Below are 25,575 nucleotides of genomic sequence, written 5' to 3' on the forward strand. Positions count from 1 at the left end.
CACAGGCTGTGGGTCCCCAGGGCAGGATCCACTCGTGGTTTCCGTGGGAGGCCCCGGTTCTGCGCTGCCGCGGAGCAGTCGGCAGCGGCTGCACGGCGGCCGCGCAGGGGGATTTCGATCAGCACGACTGCCAAAGCCAATTATCAGGAAGAGGACGATATAATTATATTAGGGAACATCTGTACTTCATTAAAAGCCCTCGCGGGGCGGATTCACACCCGGCCACATTATGCACAGGCGCTTCCAGCCGTTTCTCACCCCACTTCACCGCGTACGGCCGCCGGCGCCACCGCCCCAGGAGCAGCCGGCCCCGCTCCGGCAGCTGCACCGCCCCGGGGCCGCGCCCGGCTCCGGGCCCCGCCGGCCCCCCGAGCGGCTGCACCTGCCCCGCGGCCGGGCCGCCCCTCCCGCCGCAGCCGGTCCCATCCCGGGCGCGGCGGGCAGGCGGCGCTCTGCGGCCGGGCTGCGCGGGGGCTCCGGGGCGGTGCGGCGCGGGCTTCTCTGCTTCTTCCTTCTCCTCCTCCGCGGCGGCGGCGGGCGGCAGATGCGGCGGATCCTGGGGCGGCTCTCGCCCGCAGCGGGCTCCCGTCCCCCCGCCGCCCCCATGGACGGCAGCGGGGGCAGCAGGCGCGCGTAGCTCGGTGAGTTCTGCCGCGGCCGGTCCCGGTCCCGTCCCCTCCCCCAGCACCGTGCCCTCGGGCAGCCCGCACCGCGCTGCCGCAGCCGCAGATGCTGCCTCTCTCTCTCCCGCGCTCCTCCGGTTCCCTCTCTCCGCGTAAAAATCTTCCCCCGCGCTCCGGCGCCCCACGCGTGTTGGCGGCAGGAGCCGGGCTGGCGCCGGGGCTGGGCTGCAGGGACCGGCTCGCCGCCCGGCTCTGCCACCTGCTCCCTGCGGCGCGGCTCCGGCTCCAGCTCCGGCTCCCCTCGGGGGCTGCGGGAGCGTCGCCTCTGCGGGCTGGTCCCTCCGCCGCGATGGGGTTTGGGAGAACGCCTCTCGGTCGTGCCGCTGCGAGCGTCCTGCCTTCATCTCTATTGGGGGTCCTGGGCTGATAGGCTTGCAGTTGGGCTCCCACGCATTTGTTTCAGGGTAGGACTTTACCAATATCAATCTTCGAGTTATTTTTTTTTCAACTAAATTTAATTTAAACTGACTCAGCAGTTGTAAGAAGCTCAGGGAAAAAAAAAAATGACAGTTTGCGGATTATTTTCTTTACCTTGGGTTTAAAGACCTCTCTCTGTATATTCTGTAATGAGTTCTTTCTGTAAAATAATATTTTTGTGCTTTATTTACTCCTGGAATTTATTAGTCCTCTAGGACAGGTAGGCTTATTAGAGGCTAAAATAATCAGTCCAAGGTACACAGTCAGTGCCCTTGGTCATAACAGGTGCATATTATTATGAACAATGAGATGGTTTCAGCATTCAGGTTTATTTGTATGCTCTGCATTTCTGTGACTCTGAAGAAATCGTCATGCTATGTTATGTCAAAGATGTGCTTGCAGCATGAGCGTGTCCATAGTACCTAATTAACAGGGCATGGGAGCAGCTGCACAGACCCTGTCAGCGATGGCTTTAATACCCAGGGTATTCCTGGGCAACACCCTATAACTTGGGGTGTTTTAGTGGCTTGTGTGAGGATCAACACTGGGCACAGGTTCTTCATCAGTGCTCTGGCACAGCATGTAACACCAGGAGATGAGGAAGAGTGCAGAGGAGAAACCATTTGTGTCCAGATTGTATTCTCTAGATTTGATGGTACTTTAATGCCATTCCCTGCCCCTGGGTTTTCTGAATGGGGAGGTGGTGGCACATCTTGTGCTGTTACTGAAACCTAAAATATTGATGCTTAAATTCCACAGCAGAAATTTCCTGGGCAGGTATTTCATAGAGAAAAGGACCATTATTGTTTTTGTAGCTTCATGGGACCCTTATTTAAGGCAAAAATCCAGAGTGACATCATATTGGTAATTGACTCAATGGGAGTTGTTCAGGGGTTAGAGCTGTAGATCAGAAGGAAATTAGACTGGAATTTAATTATTGTTCTCAAGTCAATATAGCCCAAAAGGTGTATTCCAGCAGTCCTTACCCAGGCTCAGCTCCTGCTGCAGGACACCTGTGCTCTGTGGTGCAGCCAGTGCCACCTCCTCGGAGGTGTCCCTGCCTTCCTGAGCACTGAAGGATGCACCGTGCTGGTGCTCTGCTTTCCAGGACTCTTGAAATGTCACTTATTTTGTTAGGGAGGGGAGGAGGAGTGGACTGCCTATGTAGCATGGGGAAGGATGACTGGATAAAGGGGTGCAGATGGGGACTGCATTCGTGTGTTACCTTCTGGTTCATTATAGATTACAACAAAGAAATGATGAAGCAAAGGAGGAGTCAAAGCGCTAGCCAGGGGAAAGTGTCTGGCAATGAAGTCTGCTAGAGCTGTGCTCCTGGGCAGTGTTAGTGGAGGCACAAAACAAAGTAAAGGCACCAGAGATGTCGAAGAGGTCTTAGCTTATTGTCAGAGATGCTCTGAGACGGCGCAGGCTTGTAGTTATGCCTTGTAGTTTACCCCATCAGGAGAGACAGTGCTTTTTCCTCCAGGAAAACGGTGAGAGAGTCCAATTCTCCCCAGAGGGTTTCCCCAGTGGCGGAGTCTGCCAGTGAGTTGCAATAGCAGTGAACTTTGGGTTGTTCTGTAGTGCCTACAAACCTTGGGACAGCAAAGTGTTTTGCAAAGGATGCAGAGAAACAAAAATGACAGTGTTACTGCTGTGTTAACTTCCCCTGGACTTCTTACAGCCTCTCCCAGCGATGTAATTCCATCCCTCGTGGTTCTTGGTTTATGGCGAAGGTAGGAATATATTTCTGTCTCCTCTGAAGCACAATGTTTTTTGTAGTTCTAATTCAGTCAGCCAAGGAAGATAATTACCTTGTTCACCCTTTGTAAGATGTGACTGATACAGCTCCCTCTAGTTTATGAAGTTAAAAGTGTTGTTTACTGCTGCAATACAGCACATTTCCCAAAAAGCCGTTAGTTGAGGAGAGAATGTTTCTGTTATACTGTCAAGTCAACTTCACCTAATGGTGTTGAGTTTAAAGGATTTAAAGTGTTATTTACTGAAATTTGGGGACAATAATTTAAAGGATTCTTTAAAAGTCCTCAAAAGTAATTAGTAGCCTTGTTTAGCATCTTGGGCAATTTACACTGGTGAGAGAGTGATTTGTCCTTTTCACATCACTGGTGAAGCGTAATGTTGCTGTGAGCAAGCTGGATAATATTTACGGATCTGCTAAGCAATCGAGCTCTGGATAGTGGTCCTTTAATCGCCTGAGGCTTTTCTCGCTGTAGACGCTTGTTTAACAGAGTTTTGAAAATCATCTCTAGAAGCCAGTTATTTGTTTATGCTGTAGATGCTGATCTGGTCAGGGATACATCCACGTTGCAGTGACCACGTGGAGCACCCCAGTGCTGCAGGTACCTGCTCTTGCCATGCTGAGGAGCTGCAAAAGAAGCGTTGGATCCTCGCTTTGCTGCCTTGTGCACCTGCAGGAAACAAGTCAAAGAGGGACTGATGCAAGAGCAGGGACTTCTGGACACTCCAGCAAGCAAGTGTAGGAGATGTGTTGCACCAAGCGGTTACCTAGGCTAGGAGATCAGCGGGATGTAAAAACAAGTTAGAAGTTTCAGATACCCAAAACATGTGTGCAGTGTGTGTTTAAAATGAACAGGGTGTTAAGGGAGGGGGTCTAAAGCCTTTTGCTTAGTATTTAAGTTGCTCTCTGATGCATAGAGTTAGGGGAAGATGCTTTCTAGGTGCCGCTGATGGCTGCTGCAATGCACATGGTGTTTGTGAGGTCTGAGCAGCAGTGCCTGTCTGCTGCTCAGGAAGACCTGTTCTCTCACTGTAGACAATTAATAAATTAAGGAATTAATAGTAGCAGATGAATTAATAATCATAAGTTTAAACCTTTGTGATGAGTTCCATAGAAAACTCCTTTAATTTTTTTTTTTTCTCATTTCCTTGCTCAAGGTCCACACTGCCAGTGGAATAGTAGTTTAAATACTCTGGGGTGCTTCTTTCTGATAGCATTGCATTGGTTACATTAGAAATGTTTTGTCTAAGCAAACTCACTCCGGACACTTTCCCACCTGCAGGTTTCTTCAGGGCTGCAGAAGCTTAGCAGGTGTGTAGCAAAGGCCTTTCCTTGGTGGTCAAATGTTTGCTCACATCCTAAACATAACTTCTGGGAAATTGTGTTTGTTTTGGAGCTGGGGAACACTTGTTTCTTTTACTCTTTTCATAGCTTCAGAGGATTTAAGCATATGATTAACATTAAACATGTGAATATCCTCCCTAGACTCATTTTTTGGATCAAAGGCGGAGTGTTCAGTATGTTGAGAGGATGGAGCCCACAACCACTAAATACAGGGAGCTGATCTGCCGCTATGCTTGTCTAAAAAGAGTATATGATATGAGTACTTTGGATTTATGTCTCTGTGCCCCAAATCCCTCTGCTAACTGCTGTCTTGATGGTTCTTATCTACAAAGTGCTTACAAGTGTTAACAAACCTTCATGATGCTGCTGAGACGTGTTGTTATCCCAGTTTGCCAGAAGGAGATGCTGAGAGGGTTTCGTGATCTGCTGAGACCACTGCGGGTTATGGACAAAGCCGGGCGTTGAATTTCCAGCCTTTACCTCCCAGCCCTGGAAGGCAGGGGCAGCAGCACAGCTCTCTGGCAGTACTTGGTTAACCATTGCTATCTTTCCAGTGATCAGAATGTTCCCCAGATTTCCATTCCAACACAAAGGCTTCTCATATCGTCTACTGGATCAGACTTCAATCCGAAATGTGGTCTGTGTGCGCAGTGAGCACGGGCCTGGGGAGGGAAAGAATCTCAGGAAATTCTGTGTCTGTCCTGGCTCTCAGTCTGGCTGGATGTTGCAAGGAGAGCTGCTGTCTGAAGACTCTTGTAACCTGAATGGTCGCAGCTTAGAGAAAGGGGGTTTTCCATCTTCTCTCCTGTAAGACTAGTGATTCTTGATTTCTCGCTGATTTAAAAATACTCAGGCTCTCTACACAGGCATTCTGAGTCCATGCGTATAAATATAGACACTAGGTGTGAGTGTGCCTGTGAGCTGGCAGATGAATCAGTTTCCAAATTTGAAGTTTGCCTAGTGTCACTTTTGGCTCTGAAGCGTGCTTTGTTTTCTTCCTGGTTTAATTATGCTTCATTTCCTTAACTTTGAAGAGAAGAGGCAAACTCCAAACGTAGAGGAACGTGCTTTGTCTGGGTCTGGTACCTGGGCAGCGCGGCACTGCGAGGCTGCTGCGGCCTCCGTGGCTGCTCTGCCCTTTGCCGACAGGACCGTCCGCACCGCTGTGGGACGCCGGGGCCGGGGAAGCTGCAGCGGCCCCGCAGGCTCCTGCCGGATCCAACAACCCTGACAGAGGCAAATTTCTGTGTGTTTTGAAGTTTTCCTTTTGGAAATGTGATTCATCAAAATCCAGTGTTGTGTGGTATGAGGCAAGTGACAAACTGGCAACAGGTCTTGAGTTTCCTGCAGGATAGATGTCTGGTGTACCTGCGTGTACAAACATGCGTGAGGGACAGACAAGCCCTAATTGGGAATTTACTGCTATTATGTGCTTTATGAATGAACCACAACCATCCTGAGCTTTCGTGTGTCTGCAATGGCATCTCTTTTCTTTTCTTCCTCCATGGAGAACCTGTGTTCTTCTGAACTAACATTCCGTTCCATAAATGACCCAATCAGTCTTCACCACCACTCGTTAGATCAGAAACTTCATTAGTTAATAGCAGTGCTGGTTTTCCTTTTTGCCCCTACTACAGCTAAGCTCATAGCATTTACAGACAGGCTTGTCAGTCATTCATATTCTTTTTATTCTTCATCTTTGGCTTCAAAAGAGAAAGCCTTTCATCTTTAGCCTTGCTTTGTTTTTTAGAAGTTTGACTGGAGGAAAAAAGAAACAAAAACCCCCCATTTCTCTCCTGCTTTCTTATAAGCTTCCAAGCAGTCTCCCCTGCTGACTTTGTGCTTTCACAGTAGACAAACATTGACTCTGTGGAACCACAGAATATAGCTGGTTTTTGGGTTTTTTTTATTATTCTTTTACCTTTTTGGATATGCCTCAGCAGATTAACAGGATTAATTAGCAACTGTCTATTTTGCTGAAATTCTCATTCTTTCCACAATTATTCCATTGGGTTTATTGTATAATACCTAAAGTCAAGTTGGTGTAAAGAGTACATAAACACGTCTAAACTCAGAAAAAATGTGAGAGGTTTCTCTGGTTTGGAGCCTAGAAGATTTCTGTGATTGGTTTGTTGATTCTTGCTCTTTTGTTTAAAAGAAATTAAAATGCTGGCACCCAGGGATGTGTTTTAACTCTGCCTACCCGAAATGAAATGTGAATGGGCAAGTACAATAATAAACTATGTTCCTCAGTGGTGGGAGGCTTTCTTTTCACCTCTAAATGCTCACCACTTACAAGCGATCAAATCTGGAGCCTTTGCTAATCTTCAGTGCCAACTAAAAGGAAGATACAGAGGCACAGCACCTGATCTCTGTGATCATGTAGAATCTCGCAGCTTATTTCTGAAGAGCAGGACCAAAAGCAAAAAACTTCTGGCCTGGGCTATGTGTTTTTGTTTTGGTATAAAAATCACTTGAGGTTCATTGAATCCTTTTTTGAACATGCCAGTAGTTCATATCCATTCTGCTCATGTTTCCTCACTCCTAGCTCTGATGCAGTGCATATTACAGTGTGATTATTAACTGTGATTACTGCATTTTTTGACCTATTTAAAAGTCTCTGGCTGTGAAATTCCAAATATTCTAATTTAAGCTATAAACCAGATTATTAATGTGCCATCCCTTATGCATTTCATGGCTCATTTCCTGATTACAGCAATTTTGAACGTGCACATTTAGTCTGTTCCAATGCATGTGTATAAACATCATATACTGTGTACAGTCTGGTCATCTGGGCTTGGGGGCTCACTTTCCACATATCTGCCATGATTTAAAGCAGATAGAAGAGAAATCTGTAAGTTTCCCTTCCTGCATTCTAACAGCTGGAGCTGCTGCAAGTCCAGGGGTTTTAGTAGCTAGGAGATGTTTGGGGGTCTCTAATGTGGCCCCCACTGTCACCCCATCACAGACATAGTGGGATCCTCTGTGCTCTTCTCAAAGGTCGGTGTAAGGTACAATATCTATTGGCAGAAAGTGGGGGAGGGAGTGTGGGAAGCAAAGTGAAAGACAGGTAGAGGAGTTCATTTGGCTTATTGACTTGTTCTTTTGGGTCATGGCACAGGATTAGAGTTCTGATCTGACAGAATCAAGTAGTTCTGTGCTGAAGTTGGTTATGGTTTTATTTGGGGTTGTTAGGTTTTGGTCTTTGTGGGGTTTTTTTGTTTTTTAATCAGTTTGTCATTTTAATAATGGATATTCCATCAATTACATCCAACACAACCAAGTCAGGAAACACGCAAGGTTTGGAAGATCAGGTCTTGAACGCTCTTTACTTTGATCTCTTTAAAATACATTGTCATGACAAATCGACATGTATATTAAACCTGTAATCTTGCAGATAATTTAAATAGTTGAATAATTTGGAGTACGTGAGCAGTTCTTCAGAAGTCAGAAGGGACTGTACCTGAGCCTCAGTGTTTGTAGATGAAGGCTGTAGATGCAGGTGGGATCCTTCTCTTTCAGGATATGGGGGAGAACTTCGGCATGGCTGAGCTGCTGGTGCCTCATGCACACAACATGTGAGAGGTGACAACCAGGCAATAGGCCATGGGATTTGTCCCTGTGGAGGAGCAGTGTCCCCTTGGCATTTTCAGTCCTCTCTTGTGGCTGTTCCTGTGCCAAGAGCTGGAGGAGAGAAATCTGTTCTGCTCAGCGCCCATGGAGGCTGCCAGCTCAACCCTTGTCTACTCATTCTGTGCACCGAGGACAGGATTTGTGCCTTTGTTCTCTCATGTGCGTATATTAAACAGCATTTCAGATGTTCAGTGTGTGTTGTTTTAAAGCACCCACAATACAAACTTCATAATGGCAGAGTTGCTGTCATTCATTACTCAGTTGCTGGAGATAACTTGGATCCTTTGGATCCTTCTTTCTGTCTCTCAAATGAGAAGCTGGTCAGAAGATATCATTACGTAGCGTACACAGCTGGGAGAGCATCAGCTTCTTGTTTGCCATCATCTTATTTCTTAATGTGGTGTAGTAAATTATAAATGTACACAAACACCTGTGGAGCAGTTCATTCATAACCTGCCAGACTGCAGCGTGTCTTTGGAAATTGCTGTTCTGCGGTTTGTTTTTGTTGTCTAGGATAACTTCATTAACTGATACTAGGCATTACTTAAAAATAAATGGATCACATGAGCACCATGTGTCCATTTGTGATTTTTGCTAACAAAAACTTCGTCTTTGTTTCATTCCTTGAAACACCTTCTGTGCAACAACTTGTTGTTCTTTATGACACAGTTATTGGCTGTTACTAGCTAATTTCAGGAAGGTCATTATTTGCAAATTAGTGTGCTGCGGGGCTTGGAAGCACATGCCACCGTGTCATAAAGGCCAACAGAAATATTTGATAGTATAGATTCTTAGGAAGATGTGAAAGAGGTTTGTATAAATAGAGATGGTTACGACTGAGTTCCTCTCGTGGCATTACCCATACGCCTCTCTTCTGGGCTATAGCAGTGCTAACAGCTATGCAGTTTGTGTATTAAAGCAAGTATCTTCCAAAGTGGAACCACAAATGACAGCAGAATTATGATTAAAGTGTGATCAGTACTGATGGTGAGCCCAGCATAAAATACAAGTCTGGCTGTGGTTAGGAGAATGTGCCCATCTAATAAGCAGCTTAACTTGGTGCATTACTGTGAAATAGAAAGAAGCATGAAATATGCGATATGAATAGTAGGCTGGATTTCCCTGTCACTTTGTATTTAAGTTCCAGGAGCTGCCCTGGCTTTGTCAGGGTTACTTCTGAATTACACCCACAGGAATCAGCAGTATAATTGAAATTATGTGTTGTAGCCCCAGATTTGGAGCTTTCATATCAGACAAAATGCAGCCAGTAAGACTAATTGATCCAAATGTTTTATTTTTCTTGATCAGATGCTGACTGCTACAACTTCATTCAGCCCCGTTAAAGAAAATAGATGTTGTTCCTTTCTCATTAATGTTGGACCAGGCAATTAAGGGCCAATTTCGGCAGAGAGATTAGCAAAGACTAAGGCTTGATCCACAGTGTTTTGCAGTCAATAAATCAGCAATTGCTATCTACACAATAGCAGGTCTAGTAGGGCTTTGAGCGTCTCTGAGAGCACTTGTCTGCAGTATTGCTTCTTTAAGTTTTCTGAAATCAGTTAAATTGAGATAAATCCAATGATTTGCTCATGTCCATTGGAGTTGCTCAAAATGCGTGTTCTTCACTGAGAACAGACTGGCCTGCTGTGCTTGGGTAGGGGAAATCGGGAGCTTTTCCCCACGGGCTGTAAATAGCCTGCTGAATGTTTGTGTTTTAAAGGAGATGTTCCACCAACCACTGAAACAGTATTTCCAGACTGCTTTAAATCACTTCCTCATTGTTTCTGTTCCGGATAGCCAGGTTTTACTTTCTGTGGGCTTTTACATGCATGAAGTTTCTTTTTAAGATTGTTGTGTCTCTCTCAGCTCTTCTCCCAGCAGGATTCTTCTCCTTCACAAGCCACATCCAAATACCTCAATGGGATGTTGTGGAAATAAAAGCCTATTGTATAAGGCTGTATGTATGGGTGTTTCAGCAAGTAGCACAAGAAATCTGAGGTTCTGTGTTGCACACCTTCTATCTTGATGTTTTGACAAGCCCCATTTAAAGACTCTTATGGCGAGTGATTTTTATGAGCACATGTGGAGAGGAATGTGTAAAGTGCTTGAGATGTTAGGGACCGGGAAGACGCATGACAACTGCTTTGTGTAAGATGATCTGCGTTCTGAGGAACAAATGGTGCATTGAGATGACAAATGGAGCAGCAGAGGTGCAGCTGGGCTGCACGGGCTGTTCAATAGCAGAGCTACCGTCGAGCAGCTCGATGAGAGACTTCTGCAGTGCTAAGAATAACAAAAATGCATTTGCTCTCAGCAGATAAAAGGATTTTGTATGCTGGTCAATATTAACAATTTCTTGTTAGCTTTGAACTTGCTTATAAATTAATTATATAATTCTCATTGATTTACTTAATTGGGTTCCAGGGTCTTGATTTGCAGTTTTCTGGCAGTGGTTTTAGAACTAGAAGATTTTGGGGCAAATAAACGGTCTGTATTTTCTCACTTGCTGGGTGGGGTGTTTGGTGAATATTAGTGCATTTATCAAGGCGTCTTTCCGTGTTAGAGACAGACTGTTATCCACTTTTGATAGATGGAAACAGAGGGACAGTGTGATTATGGGACTTGTCTAGAGAATGCTGTGTGATACAGCAGAGCATAAGAGTTAAGTGCTGACACCCTAAAAGCCACACTGGTCCCCCGAATCTGGCATTACTCTTCCTTTGGGCTATATTGTGCCTTTGCCCACACAAATCTGGCTCTGATCCCTGCTCCATGCTCCCAAAGGCAGGCAGAGAAGGGAGGGGGCTGACCTGTCCCATCAGTGCCTTGGAGCACTTTGTGATCTGGGGAGCGGATGCCATTCAGTTGCAAAGGGAAAAAGAGATCAGCTCCCCATCTTCCACCATGGTGACTACAGACCTTCCTCTGGAGCTTGAAGACAAATAGTAGTTCCCTATTGCACAAGCTTGGGAAAGCCAAATGGTTTTCCAGTGTCTGAATAAAGCACACGGCAAGGAACCTGGTGTGCACTCCTCTCTGTGCAGTTTGCATGCCGCCTGGGGATCCAGGGAGCTGGCACTGGTGTCATCTGGAGAAGTGGATCTGGACTGCAGGTGGGAGCCAACCAGGTGTGTCCCAGGGGGATGGAGAACGGAACCAAAACAGAAATTTTTGGCAAAGTAGTGAAAACTGACTGCTTCACATTAGCAGGTGTTGCTCTTAAACTGCCTCCCAGGGGAGAGGTGTTTGGCCAGAGCCATGAACGCAGACACTGCACCTGCCTGGCCGATTCAGTGGGAAAATACCCCCTGGCCAAGCGTGGGGCCGAAGCCCCGGCCTGCAGAGCTGTGCTGGGACAGGTTTCCTGCACGTGGGATGGAAGCGCAGATGTCTCTTCCCTTTTTGTACCTGCAAAAGGAGCGCTGTGGGTCCAAGGCACAGCTCAGCCGCAGTTCCCTGTATTGACTTGTGACAGCAGGGACTGAGGCAAGGTCCTCCTTTATCAACAGTCCAGCTTTAAAAAGGAAAAACTCCAAACCCCATCAGCTTGGCTTGTCTCCCTGCTGTGAACAAACGCTATTTGATTCACAAGAAACTGTGTGTAGGTCCTTCTGCATTCTATGGGGGCTTAAAATTGTGAAAAGTTTGTAGTAGACTAGAAGAGGGTTGGGTTTGCTACTAGCAGTGCAAGAGATATTTTTGCAAAGATCTGTGTTAATATGAAGCATCAGTAAAAATGCAAACAGTCTTTAGTCTGGAATATTATAAAGCAAAGGCAGAATACAAGAAAACATAAGAAAACGAGAAAAGAAAAAGGTAATTGAAGCAGCATCACCTTGGTATGACCTTCAAAGGGTGTAATTGGTGTCAGTGAGCAAAACACAAGTGCAAACACATGAGGTTTTGGTGCCTGACCAGCTTGGGCTGGGAGTGCTGCAGTGATTCCTGCTGTTGACACCGTGAGGAACCGCTGCTGGGTTTTTGGGCTTTCCACCTGGTGAGAGATGACCTGCGCTCGTATCGCATTGCTCTGATTAGCGTTGGTTTCTCTCTCTTGAGTTTGAATGTGTATTGGCTTTCCTCGGTAGATCAAGAAGGAATTAATGCTGCATTCTACTTAATTGTTCATCAACAGCTAAAATCATGACAAAACTGCTCCACCCCAATTAGTAAAGCAGCAATTAGGAAGACTTAATTAGACTCAAACATCTGAAGTCACACTGCTTCCTGGGCCTGGGAATGCCGTAGCAGACCAGCGTGTGCAGCTGACTTTGCTTAGTTAGCTTTAGACCTGCGCTAATGAGCAGAATCACTCGTTTCTTCATTTAGAAGTATTTGACCTTAAGATATAAACATATATCAAGGACGTGAGTTTTAAATCATTAACACTTGTGTTTCAAGACTCAGTCAATATCTGGATTTTATTTTTATGTATTTTCTTCTTATGTCTACTAATTGCTGTGTCAAGTAACTAGTTTAGCGAGACCAGCTGAAAAGATAAATGATGCTAAAATCTTGGGAAGAAGAGAATGTGTGTTTTCTACAACAGGACCAGAGGAATTTGTAGCCATGAGTTAGATACGCAAACCCTCTGACCTCCCCCCGTTGGTATTTTTTTCATAAGAACAAAGATGCTGTCAGCACAAGTCACCATTTCACCAAAATGGTCGTTTACCTTTCATAACAAATAATAAAGAGCATTATAAATATTCTCCATATGCTGCTACTGGATTGTATTAGTGAAATATGTCAGTGTTTGTGGCGTGTGCAGCCCCATGTTTTATGACACTGCTTGAAAAATGTGAGACGTTCATATGAGTTATTTGGAAGATGGTGACAAGATTATTTGACATATCTGTGTCTTAAACAGAGCATTTCCTAGTGTACAGTGGAGAGAGAAAAGCAAGTGTGTGACCAAGCGTCTGCAGCGCCGGGGCAGCCGTCTCCAGTGCGGTTGCTGCTCGGAAGGTGGCTGTGGGGCTTTCCAGTTGCTGGGGTTGTTTTCCAGTGTGACCTGTGCCTCTGCTGGGACCGAGTGCTCACAGGGACCAAGCAGGTGGCCACACAGATCTTTTCTGCATGGCTTCCAATGATTTAAAAGCAGTTTTTTTGACAGCTTGTGGTTTGGGGTCTCTACTGTATGTATTTCCCTTCCGTGGCTTTACTTAGCTTCTTGGATTATCTGAATGTTGCCAAGACTTCACTCTGAAGCAACTCAGAATTTCACCTGACAGCGTTGGCTGGAACACAGTGAACTCGTGTCCATTTGGTGCTTCACACACCTGAATGCAGCGTTTGTGTTGGTGACCAGAGCTGGGTTTTTCTCAGCCAGAAGAACAAGGGTGGTCGGGGCAATGGGTTTGGATTTGGGTCATGAGAGTACGCACTGAGCAGCTGAGAACGTCACCCCAGCCGCCCTTTCCTCTGAAGCAGTTGTGCTCTGCCTTCCCCATCCACACAGCAACGGGGACGGTTGATATTATAGTAAAGACCAAGGAAGAAGCAGCTTCTGCCTGTGTCTTTGTATGATTATAGCTAGTCCTTGAGCCTTCACTGTATTATCTCCTTAAATCTGTGCACCTGACAATTTTGCTTTAGCACAGCTGGATGTGTTACTGTCCTGGGTCGCAAGAGTAAAGCGTGCACTTGCGAGCCTGCCACAGGCTCCCTGGGAGGATTCGAAGTAAATCAACATGCAACTGCCCACTCCAATTCTCCCTTTTCTCGCAGCTCTTTTTTGAAGAGTGAACTGTTGTGAGGAGATGTTGCTGTATGCAAATTTGAGATGAAACCTCCTGTCTTTCCAGCATTTTCTATTTGCATTGCCCAAAAAGCAGTTGTAGTTTCGGAGATTTGGACTCTGACTATGTAGATGCCACGGCTGAGAGCTGGGAGCGTTGATGCACAGCATCTCCAGGAGCAGCGGGTGATGGGATCGACAAAATGTGTGGGCAGAGGATTTGTACCGCAGGCAGCAGCACAAAGTGGAGGCTCTTTTGGTTAATGAATATTGAACTTCTCCTGTCTAACAGCAAGTTGTATCCTGCTTTGCGAATGAGCATCTTTGTGAGAGGCTGAGCTGCAGACAGGGGGTCTGCTTGTGAATTCATCAGTTCCTGTCTGGGTGACGAGTGTGCTCTGCTGGTCACCCAACAGTTGGTATCATGCAATATGATGGGGGTTTTTTTTTAGTTGTTTGGTTGTTATTATTTTTCTCCAGAAATCTAGGAGTCTTTACTCAGTGCTGGATGCTTTTCTCTAGCTGCCCGCATTGCATTTTGTACGTGACAATACCCTCCCTCAGAAAGAATTGATGTAATAAATTTGTGCACGCAGCATTCCCTAAATTCAGCTCTGTTTGTGGCAGGAGTTCCAAAGGGCACATACATCTCAGAAACACTGTGACTGTTGCGTGAAATGGTAATTTTAATGCATGGAAGATCAGCTTCTGATTTATTTTATTAGTGCAGATGAAAATTACTATGATGGTTCAAGTAGGGCGTAAAATAAATATCTCTAATCTTATTCCATGAAGAATACTAACTTCAAATTTTGTATTTCTTTTCTTTTTCAAACCACTGTAAAATGCTTAGTATGTGACTTGAGCATCTGTTCTATTAATATCATGTTTATGTAGGAAGGTGGTTTTTTTTTTTCATGCTCATAATAGGAAGAGCATATTTTCATTTTGGTAGTGTTATGTGCAACACAGAAGTTCCAGTTCCTTTGATCAGGTAAAAGTCTCAATTTTTAACCGGAGCACAGAAATATGCATTTATCCCAGTGGAGAAAAGCACATTAGGAAATGCTTTCCTAAACAGGACACTGCAGGTGACTTCAATTTAAAAAACACCCAGACTGAGAAGTCTAACATTTGCTACCAGCCAGAATACCCAGGCAGTCAGGGCTCGTGGAAGAGATTATTTTACCCTTGTTTTCCTTTTTTCACCTGCAGGTGAGAACCAATATGGTCCTGAAGGCTTCACAGATAAACAAGTAGCTTCTTGCAAGGTTCAGTGTAAATTGAGATTCTGGGGAACATCCAGGTGCTTGAGTCTGCTCGTTTCCCCAGCTATTTTGGCACGAACTGCGGTGAGGATAAGCCCTCTGCAGACTTCCGCCGTATCCTGTCTGTGACAGGTTAATCTGCTGCCCACGTCCACACCTCGGGGTGGTTGACAGCGTGAAACCAGGCCTGGAAATGGAAAGTAGGGCTCCTCCCTGCTGCCGTTAGGGATGGCATGTTATAGGAGATCAGGGACACGACGTGTCCTGGCTGCTGTAGCATACCTGGCTGCTGTCCTGCTGCTCTGCACTCCTGATCATTCTGCCAGTGTTCAAAATCTGTGTTAACTGGTAGCACTGGCCGTGCTGAGCAGATCACTGAAGAAAAAGTGATGCTTCTCGTAGCATGGCTCAGCAGTCCTGCTCTGAACTAGCAAAACACACGTGCATAAGTGGAGTTGTAACTAATGCGAAGTGTTTTCATCCCTAGATAAGTCAGCAAAAACATGGTTATAGCCAAGCCAGGACTTCATATGCGAAGATGAGTGTGTGGTTCTGTGACATGGTCCTGTCTCTGACTGCTGTTGTAAGAGCACTGAGCAACAGTGATGTTTCCGTGGGGTTAATTGGTAGCCTAAATAGCATTGTGGGAAAATAGAAAAGGGCCTTAAAGAGATTCTTAAAGGATTCAAGTATCACTTGGAGTATTAACAGAAGATGCAGATGTAGATTTGTGCATGCATGCGTGCATTTGGCAATGCAAAGTCTTTCAATTGGAAATCATTGGTACAGAAATACAGTTAAGGTTTCAAATGTATTTAGTTCAAACAGCCATAGGGAAAAGCAAGGTTATTAAAGCAGTAAAAAGATGTACTGCAAGGCATTCACTTCTATATCAATATATTGATTATACTGAAAGTGGAGTATGAGTGTGCATAGTTGGGTCCTCTGGTAAGAAAAGGAAATTTGTTTTTGGCAATGGGAAAAATGACTGAAAGTGCTCTAAGAAATTAATAGTGATGCTTCTTTCTGAAGGTTTACAGAGGGTTCTTGTGAATTCTGCTCTGTGTTCCACTAAATCGGGACTGTCCTCTGTGAGAACAGCTATGCACTGTCTCAAGGTGAAGAAATCTGTGTGGTCTAAGAATCCACAGGTAGAAGAGAAGGAGAGAATGGAAAATATTTATAAAGACAAGGAATTTTAAACTGCTAGAGCGACACTTCTGTTGTGAATAATTTGCCATAATGAAAGTCAAGAGTTTGGCATCCTGGTGAGTTGACTTTGGCTGTTTGCAGTGGGAGAGCTCAGAGAGATGCTCCTGCGGAGGTAAGGTTGATGTTTATTATTCTAGAGAATAACTTGAATAGTCTTTCTGCATCAGCAGCACATAGTCTGCTAAGAATTATAGTCTGCTGGCCTGGGGAACAGACACCTGCAGTGTGTGGTCAAGATGGTGCCTATCCCAAATGACTTACCTGCCAGGGAGCCTGCTGTGTGCATTGCTGGTGAACATCCCTTCATCGGGGCTGGGGGCCCTGCTGGTGTAAAGCTTTTTGTAGGCAAGGTTTTGGGATGAATTTGGAGGGAGGTGGCTTTGGGAGTGTTACAGGTTGAGCTGGTGAAGAGTCCTTACAGACAACACTGGTATTGTGACTGGTCTCTCTACTATAAACTTTTAATGGCACCCCTGCCATCTCTCAGCGGGTTTAGGGCGTTGGGCACTGGGGGACGGCGATGGAAAGCTGTCATGTCTGTGTCCTCTATCGGAAGGATCCCTTTTGTGGTCTCCACCACTATCTTGCACTCAAGCTGTGCCCTGACCACCTTGATGATAATATGGATTTATGCATAGTGCTAAGGATCCTCACCCTGTCCGTACCCCGCAATGTGGCATGGTGCCCGAATGCTTAAGCTAACTTCAGGCAAACAATCTCACACCGTGGTTTACTCTTTAAATACAAGTGCACAGTGGTCCCAGAGAGCTGAGACAGGCTGAGAGACACGGTGTCCGCGTGGTGTAGTGCAGGGTACAGAGCCAGTTCATGACTTCATACCACACGTGCCCTGAGGGTCTTACATTCACAAGAGGCAGCTCATCCCTTTGTCTCCTGAGCTTTTGTATAAACCAATATGCCCAGCTACTGTGTTTTCTTTGGCTACTAAGTGCTAAGTCTTTGACTGTACTAATTCCTTTAGGAGCTATTGATAATGTAAGGTTTGCTTCGTCTCTGCTTGCGAATACATTGCTTGTATTCCTGGATGAAGATATTATTGGAATACTTACTTTAGTGCGAACCCTCCAGTGGCCAATCTTTTGTTCCAGAATAATGGGCCTTTGTCCAATTTAGCATAATGTACTTTGGAAGTGGAAGTCTGTAGTTTGTTGCGCAGGAAATGCACCCATTTACTAAATCTCATTAATTAACTGGCACCTATTTAAGGGAAGTTTCTTATTTCTTGCAGTGTTTAAAACATCATCTGTCATGAAAAGTAGCTCTTTCGATTTTTAGATTTAGATCTTTGATTTTACAAGTGATTCCTTCTGCATATTGAAAGTAATTTTTCTGCTGCTTTTTGTTAGGAAAAAGGGACCTGGGCTTTGAGAATTACAGTTTAAGCTGCTCAGAATTGTGTGGCAGCTCTGTGCTTGCTGCCAGGAAGCTGTTACTGGGCTCAGGACAGTGCGTCTCTGCCATTTGATGTAATATTCTACGTGATGAAAAACTAAAGCAGCTTTTTCTTTTTCTGTGCGTAGCCCCCACCACTTCTGGCCAGCACAAGATTAATCTTCTGGCTGCCAGTCTCTACAGAGCTTTTGTCCAAACCAGAGACATCTAGCAATGCCTGCACCACACCAACTGTATCAGACAAAACTCATCACCTTTCCTTAGCAGGCTTTATCGATATAACCATGCAAATGTTTCTCCTCAGCCACCTCATCTTCACTCCTTGCCTTGCTTCACTTTGTCATTTCCAGGTCACTTCCCTTGCCTTTGTCAGCATGTTTAGCATTGCTTCGTGTAGGCGCTGCCCTCAGGAACGCCATCATGCATACTAAATTCATGTCTGGGACCACGGCATGAAGTGGCTCATCCGCTCAGGAGCAAGGTACAGCCATAGGGAAGAACAGACGAGCCGCACACCTTCTGGGGATCAGTTCTCTGCAGCCGCACAAGCACCTTCTGCTGTCCTCCGGCATCAGGGTGCTGGGGTGGCCCTCGCGCAGGTGGGTGCACCGCTTCTACCATCCCTGGCTGCTCCGACTTACCATCAGTGGTGTCTGAGCCAGTCTATTTTAGTAATGCAATTACACACATTAAGCGTAATCAATGAGCTGCGGAGCAATCTACCGGTGCCTCCAATCAGTAGAATTACTCAGAAGGATCAAAATGAGCTGCTTTTTCTGAAAATGACGCTGTCATTCACAATGAAGTAAGTTCAAGGAAACCCCATTCTTTATGCGGAGTATGCTGTTGCTCTGAATACCTGTTCATATAACTCCTCGTCTTGGTGCGATGTAGGAGAAAGGGGTCTGTGTATGTTTGGGAAGATGTGGGTCCCAAAGGTGTCTGCCTGCAGAAGAGCCAGGGTAATAACCTTCCCAGAGAAAACATGAATAAAGGGCTGCAGAAAATACTGCAGCTTGCTTTCTCTCTGCCAGCACTACCAGCACAATGAGTAAAAGATTGTTTCATCTGGCCTCAGCAGAGTGTCTGTCTAGGACAACGTAGACATAGCTCAGACTGATTTCCACTGCCTCCCTCGGGTGGCTATGTGTAGTTGAGCTGCTGTGGCTGGTACCTGCTGTCCCTGTGCACATGGTCCCCATGCCTTCAGCACTTAACCGTGGACACGTGCTGGGCAGGTGAGTCCTCCTGCTTCTTACATGTGTGCTCTTCTTGCCAAATGACAAAAATACATGGAGGATTTCAGGGAGGGGGGAGGATTTGCTATGAAAAATGGCGTTCCTCTGCGCCTGGCAGGACTTCATCCAGGCTTACAGCTGTATGGAGGGGAGGCCAAGTGTGCAGCCTCCTTTGGAGTCTTCTTCTCGGCACAGCTATGGGAAAGTATCGCGCAGACCGCCAGCCGTGTGCTGTGAGTTCTGTGTCACTGTTTTGCATTCTGACCATAACTGTCCTTGTCACAATGTTGGCAGGCCCTGCAATTTCATCTTTAGTTTCATGGTACTTAGTTTTATCTTGAAATCACAATTCTTAGTCCCGATTCACAACAGTACAGTCTCAGTTTCTATTCTTATTTCAACTTAGCATGTGTTGGGGGAAGATGGACATTTACAGCCTTTAAATTCATGAAAGAAGCACTTGAAATGCTTGACAGCATTAACCATAAGCGCTCAGGATCCCAGAGGAAATATAAAGTTGATAGACTTGTGTGTGTGTTTTTAAATCTCGAGGTTTTAACGTCAGTCTCCTGATCAGTGGAAGCCTTTTTCGTTGCTGTGGAGCGTTCGATGCCGGCGACCTGGCACACGCAGCCTCACAGCCTCCCGCATGTGCGTCAACCAGACCCATGTGTTGGGAAACTGGCTTGGTCCTGCTGTGTTTGAACAGCTCTCCTCCCTGCCTTTCTGGAATGTACTTACTGTTGTTCCCAGCTCCTCACTTTTCTTGATGTTCTACCTTCTTTTTAGTGGTGCTCCAGGGATCCCAGAGAGGTGTAGCAAGTGTAATTTCCATGTGCTATCTGTAGAACTGCTCATTTTTTTGGAGGTAAACCCATGTTTTCCTTCAACTCTGCCTTTTGTTCGTAGGCATCAGTGCTTGAGGCAGAGTATTTCATTAAAGATTTATGTAAATCAGGGGCTGGTCTCTGAGGCGAGAGGATAAAGCTCTGCTCCAGAATGCAAATGCAGAGCTGGAGCAGTTTTGAGTTGTGCATAATGTAGCACTAGTTGGCCCAGCCCAAGGTTTCAACCAGGAGAGGGAAACTTGCACCACCTTTGTTTTTGCCACCCTGTAACTTTGAGGTTCATTCACATTTCGGTTTATGTGAGGAAACAAACAACCCTAGGCAGCCCTTGCCAGGCGCCCTGAGCGTGCACGGGCTGGAGGATCAAAGGGAGTTTGGTTCTCGGAGCTGGGGAGGCACTCGGCATCCCAGCCCGGAGCCTGCCAGTGCTTCTTTCTGCCCTGTCCTTCCTTTTCCAGCTGGCATGAGCAGGACGTGGAGGTGAAACGCCTCTTAAGTTTCCTTCACTGAGATTTCTCTGCAGTGGCTGTAATATATGGACAATGTGCCTTTTCTCTGTGCCTCATTCTCCAAGTGCTGTCCTGGTAGGATGTTTGGGAATCTGGAGAGCGTGTCAAACATGGATGCACTTGTGAAAATCCACAAGTGCATCTGAAAGCATCAGTGTACCTGGCAGATGCTGCAGCTGCAGTGCTGCTGGATACCTGGCTTGTGGAAGAGCACTTGTGTGCGTACAGAGCTTGGAGCAGGGACTGTCCCAGCCCCATCCACAGCAGCTTGTGCAGAGCCCAGGTAACCTCTGTGTGACAGCACTAAGTAGAAACCTAACAGCATGTGGAGCTTTCCCCAGGCTTCACAGCTGCACACACAAACCCAAATGTACTTTTTCAGAACAGTGTTGTTTACTGTCGATGGCAGGTGCAGCTCCTGTTTTCCACTTTGTGGGCACAGCTCCTCCCTGTAAGGATGCACCCAAAGCTCGCAGGGACTTGCTGTCCTTCAGACATGTGCATTTATGCATGCCGAGATGTTTACTTGAATGTAAAGACTTGACAGGAAATGGAGTTTGTATTCATGGAAATGTAATTATGTATGTTGTGTAAACTAACTAGTAAAAGTAATTCTGGAACTCAAAACAGGACAAGATTTGAATACTTATTAACCAAAACAATGTTAGTTGCTGTGTACCTTGGAATAAACACCTCTCTGTCCTATAGGAGAAGTGTTGTCCCGTCCTCTCTATAGCTCTGGGAGCCGGAAATGACCATCCTGCAGACTCAGTGTAGGAGGCCTTGGAAATGTGGGTTTGAATTCTCTCTGCTGTATGGAGATCCTGCAAGTTTTACAGGATAAAAGACTGGAACAAGTTTGCCTACGCAGGCAGTGCACTTCCAGCTAATCTCCTGAAGATAGGATCTGTGTGCTTCTTTGAAGTCATTCATGGAGAGCCACGATAACGTGGAAATCTCTTGGACTGTTTCCTGTGCCCGGCAGCTCCAGCTGGGATCAGAGGCCAAACTGCCGCGTTGAGTGCGTGAGAGGGAGATGCTGCTGTAGGACTCCGGGCGTGCGGAGGATGGTGGGCGGCAAACGGCCTTGTCGAGGGATGAACAGGGGAGGGTTTGACTTTGCAAGCTGAAATATCAGCCAGAGCAGTGTAGCAGCATGAGTGTGAAATAGCTTTGAGTCGGAGAACCCAAAGATAAGCATGCATTGTGAATGCTTCTTGTGGTGTGAGCTCCCGGCTTGCATCAGCTGTACAAAGCAATTGCACTCCTTGTCACTAAGGCGTCAGATCCCAGGACTGAATTGGTTTCACTAATTTCACCATGTATCTGAGCTAACAGATGAGACCATGACTGCGTCATTTGCAATTTGTTTTAAGGTAAGGCTCTCCACAAATTGGAAAGTCCAAGTTGCAGTCCTCTTAACATCAGTCATCTGCATGGAGGATGCCAGCCATGCGTGTGTATTTTAACAAGCACACACCTGGAGGAACACTCCCAGCTGATTTTTGCTCTGTGTTTGCCAGGGGCAGACAATGCCAAACCGATGGCTTTTGTAAGAGAAAGTTCTGAGAAACTTTGAATCATTCTGGTGCAAGTCAACTTGGTTGCTATGAGAGTGGAACTATAGAAGAAGATTGGCCTATGTTATTGTCCTAAGCCAGGAATGATTCTCTGGTTCTCCTAAACTGTGGAATATTAATTGAAAAAATCCAAATCTCTTTCTGCATTTTTGTGGTCTTCATTTTTGGCAGTGCAAGTGACGTAGGACAGCTAAATGTCACTCAGCTTAGCTGCTGCGTTGTCTGCAGTGAGTTGCAGGCAACCATCAGCTTCCAGGCGCTTTCAGCAGCTCTGCAAACAAGCAGTAACAGGTTGGCAGTGATAAGTTGTTGTTTCCCAGCAGCTTTGGAGGACAGGGTATACTTGAAATAAATCTATCAGGTAGGGTTTCAAATTGGCCAGGGCTGTAAGCAACAGTTTATTGAGCTTATTTATGATGTTGCACCTAGAAAATGAAATGGAGAAATGTCAAGTGCTTTCAACATCAGCCAGCATAATTTAATCCTCCCTCCCCCTTTCTTGGAAGCTCTGTCCTGGCTTCATGCCAGAGGCATATTATTGTAATAAAACACATTCACATTCTAGGTGGTAAATGGAATTTACCCGATAATTAAAACTACAAATAAAGTAAATTCATTCATCATCATCTTCATTCCCAGCATAGCTTACATTCTCAGCACTATATATGGTATAAAAATGTGCACCTTGGGCTTTTTAGCTCTTCATGGCGTAATGACCAAATCCATCTGTGAGAGTCTTGGGAATCCGAGCTGAAGCAAAACCACACAAAATCTAGATCTGAGCGCTTCCCCGAAATGATGCTTCCACAGCCTCTTCTCCTGTATTTGGACTCTGTCCTGCCCTGAAGGCCATCTCCTTTCCATGCTGCTGGTTGTTACAATTATTGCAAAGACAGAACAGCCTCAACTTCCTCGGCTGAGTAACCATCTGTCTGCCCTCCCACACAAACACCTGAAGATGAGATAATGTTGAAAAGAAAACAAATCCTCTAAATAATTTTAAAGCCTCAAACGTGTCTTTCTACAATCCTGAGTTTCCAGTGTGTTTTTTCATGCGTTAATAGGATAGATATATTTTTAGTGGCAAAGTTAGTTTGTTATGTTAAAATTACTGCATTTGGTTTGGTAGAGTTGCTTCATAATTGTGCAAAGGGTGTTCTTGATGCCTCTTACAATTCATGCACTAAACCTGGCATGTTAAACATGGGTCCCTTGGACACACACAAAAATGAATATTAGTTTGACTCTGTCCTGAGGGCCAGCAGCCCTTCTGCCAACCTGGGGATGGGGAAGAGTGACACAAGATCTGCAGCCTGTTTTGCAGATCATGCCTCTGTGCAATCTTACTGAGTAAAGCCTTAGTAAGCAGTCACATAATCCGGTACAAGTAGCACAACTGAGCACAGCAGTTTCTTTTCAGAGAAGCACTTGTTAATATTCGGATAAACTTACATAAAGTAGGAAAATTAAAGACAACTTTAAAATAAATCCTGAAATGCAGCTAGAGGGATCTTGGATTAAAAACCTCTTGCGTGTTGCTTTATGAACAAACAACTTCACCCGTGATAGATAGTGTGCCCTGAGCGTACATAACAAGGCAATTAAGGGAAAGCACAGTCAATGGAATAATATTGTATTATCTTTTTGTTTCACATAAGTCCTGTATCTTCACTGCCAGTTTGCTGTAAATTGTACCTTGTCATTAATAGGATTATTGATAACTCTGCCAAACAGAGCTTCTGCAGAATTTACTGTTTGCTAAAATGCTTCCTTCATCATTAAAAAGTGTTGCTAATATGCTTTAAACATAAATCTTGTACAGCCTTAATGCTCTGGGATGCAGCCAGTGGCAAGCAGAGCTCTGTAGATCGCTAAAGCTGGAAGTCAGGGACACATGTCTGCTTTGGGCTGCAGTGTCTCAAGCTGTTTGAGTATTTTTCAAGTCTGTAAACTCTTAAAACTGAATTTGCCCTTCCCCCGTGGGGCAAATTCAGGGTGAATTCTGTCCTGGATAAATCAGCTTATGCCACGATCAAATGCCCACCAGACAACTCATATTTTTCTTGCTTTTACCATCTCACCCTGCTTGTTCGGAGGCAGCAGCTGTGGTGCAGGTGGCCCCAGGTTGTGCTGCTGGTGGTGGCTCTCAGGGGCCCTGCACCTTGGGAAGTAACACTGTGGATGGTTTGCGCTGGGCTGTAGGGACGTGGTGATATGCAGCTTCAAAGTCTGATGGCCTCCAGGAAATCAGCTGAAGGATGTGGGTTCGCATCCAGCAACAAAGAGCTGTTCATCGCCTGCCAGTGAGGCTGTCAGCAATGTGGTGAGCACGTCACAGGCCTGGACCTGGAGGGATGACTGCAGGGCACAGGCTTGTTTTGGGCTAAAAGACAGCATTGTGGCTGGAACCTCCTCCAAACTACTTTTGTTGAGTGGCACCACATCTCTGAAGTCTGAGTTCAGTTTCAGCCGGCTGCATCCTGGCCCTTTGTCATCCTCCCCGTGCAGTGAATCATCTCGGTACCTGCACCATGGCTGGATAGAGCGAAGGGCAGGTGGTGGTGCAGTGTCTTCTCTGCCCTTTGGCAGCTTCTTAAATCCTCCATGCATTTCTCTTTGTGTTGTTGGCCAGGAGGTGCTGAGTGGGATTGATAGTGCAGGGGCCATTGCCCATCACTCTGGTTTATTTGGAAGAGCTATGTCACGGAGTTATCCTGGACTACTTTGTTCCTGCCAGCCAGTGCTTTATTGTTGACAAGTCTGAAAGCTGCGCAAGGGTCTGGAGGAATGAAAATAGATGATTCTCCCATCACCGAGGAGAGCCAGAAATCATCTATCACTACTTTTTCAGTCCCACTTCCAACTTGAATCTGGATTGTTGTCCAGAGCATCAGACGAATTGCTGCTGTTCCTTGTGTGCCTGGTCTCTGTACAGTATTCTCTAGTGCTTAGCCCAGCTCAGACTTAAAAAACACAAAGGAATTTAATCATATCTGTGAGACATGATTTATTGTTATTTGATGGAGCTGCGTGGTATCAATCTGGAGTTGTAACAAGGCATGAACAGACTTGCCTTGGTACCATCCTGATGTTTCAGCACATCAGCCAGATTCAGGCTGAGCAAGGATCGCGCAAAGCAATTCCCTGGATTTTCATTAGCAACACAGTGATGTTCAGATGCCTTTGAAGGTCTGGGGCCTGCATAGAGTTAGAGCAGTGACCACTACGCATTCTTGCGGCCCCTTCTCTAGCTCATGTGAAGCAGCGATTTGAGACAGCCTGCCCAGTCATTTAGAAGATGATTGTTCTCTCAAAGCAGCAGTTCTCAGACTGTAATTTTAAAATTACATCGTGTTTTGCTAGGACTTGGCAAAACTTCTCCTCGGCCTAGAGTTTTAAAACAGTAGCCCCCAAAAAACTCATTCCTGTGCAACTAAAAAAGAAATCAAAAGTAAGAAGGAAGAGCGATTTGAAATGAACCGTTTGTTTGGGAGGATTTTTTTAAGAGAACGCTGTCTGAATCTCTTGCTTTTGAAGATGTATTTCCACGCTGAGTCACATCCAAGGTTCATACAGAAAAGCCTGGCTGGCGTTTTAGAGGTCGATATTTGTTGACTGCTTTGGAGCTGTTGCCAGCACGCAGCAGCGGTGCCTCACCGAGGAGGGCTACAGGCATGCCCTGAGATAAATGGATTCAAAAGGTAAGCACTGCCTCTTCACTGCTTTAATTTTCCTCCTCCTGGGTTCGCTGTGCTGGTGCGAGTACAACACGCGCTGGGCTGGGGTTGCCATCTTTTGCTGGGTGACAAGGACAAATATTTTTGCCTTCAGAGAGACTGAAGGTTTCTTTGTCGTGTGTCACCGCTGTCTGGGGAGCACGTAACTCCGTGTCACCTGTGACAAACACAGCGTTAGAAATAAGCCTGGTATG

The 25,575-nt window shown here is 45.7% G+C and overlaps 1 protein-coding gene across 2 annotated transcripts in view; it reads left to right on the plus strand.

Moving 5' to 3' along the window:
- The first annotated feature begins 467 nt into the window (after positions 1–467).
- The window catches only part of RASGEF1C (RasGEF domain family member 1C), a 74,509-nt gene continuing 49,401 nt past the window's right edge, over positions 468–25,575 (plus strand). Inside the window, exon 1 of one of the 2 annotated variants that reach the window (XM_082063742.1) lies at positions 468–641. The gene's annotated coding sequence lies outside the window, so the exon portion shown is untranslated. Of the gene's footprint in view, positions 642–25,232; positions 25,346–25,575 lie in introns of those variants that run through there. The other variant, XM_082063743.1, reaches the window with a different exon arrangement.

This window comes from Streptopelia decaocto (assembly GCF_964273445.1).
Source record: "Streptopelia decaocto genome assembly, chromosome: 12".
In the NCBI taxonomy this organism is placed as follows: Eukaryota; Metazoa; Chordata; class Aves; order Columbiformes; family Columbidae; genus Streptopelia; species Streptopelia decaocto.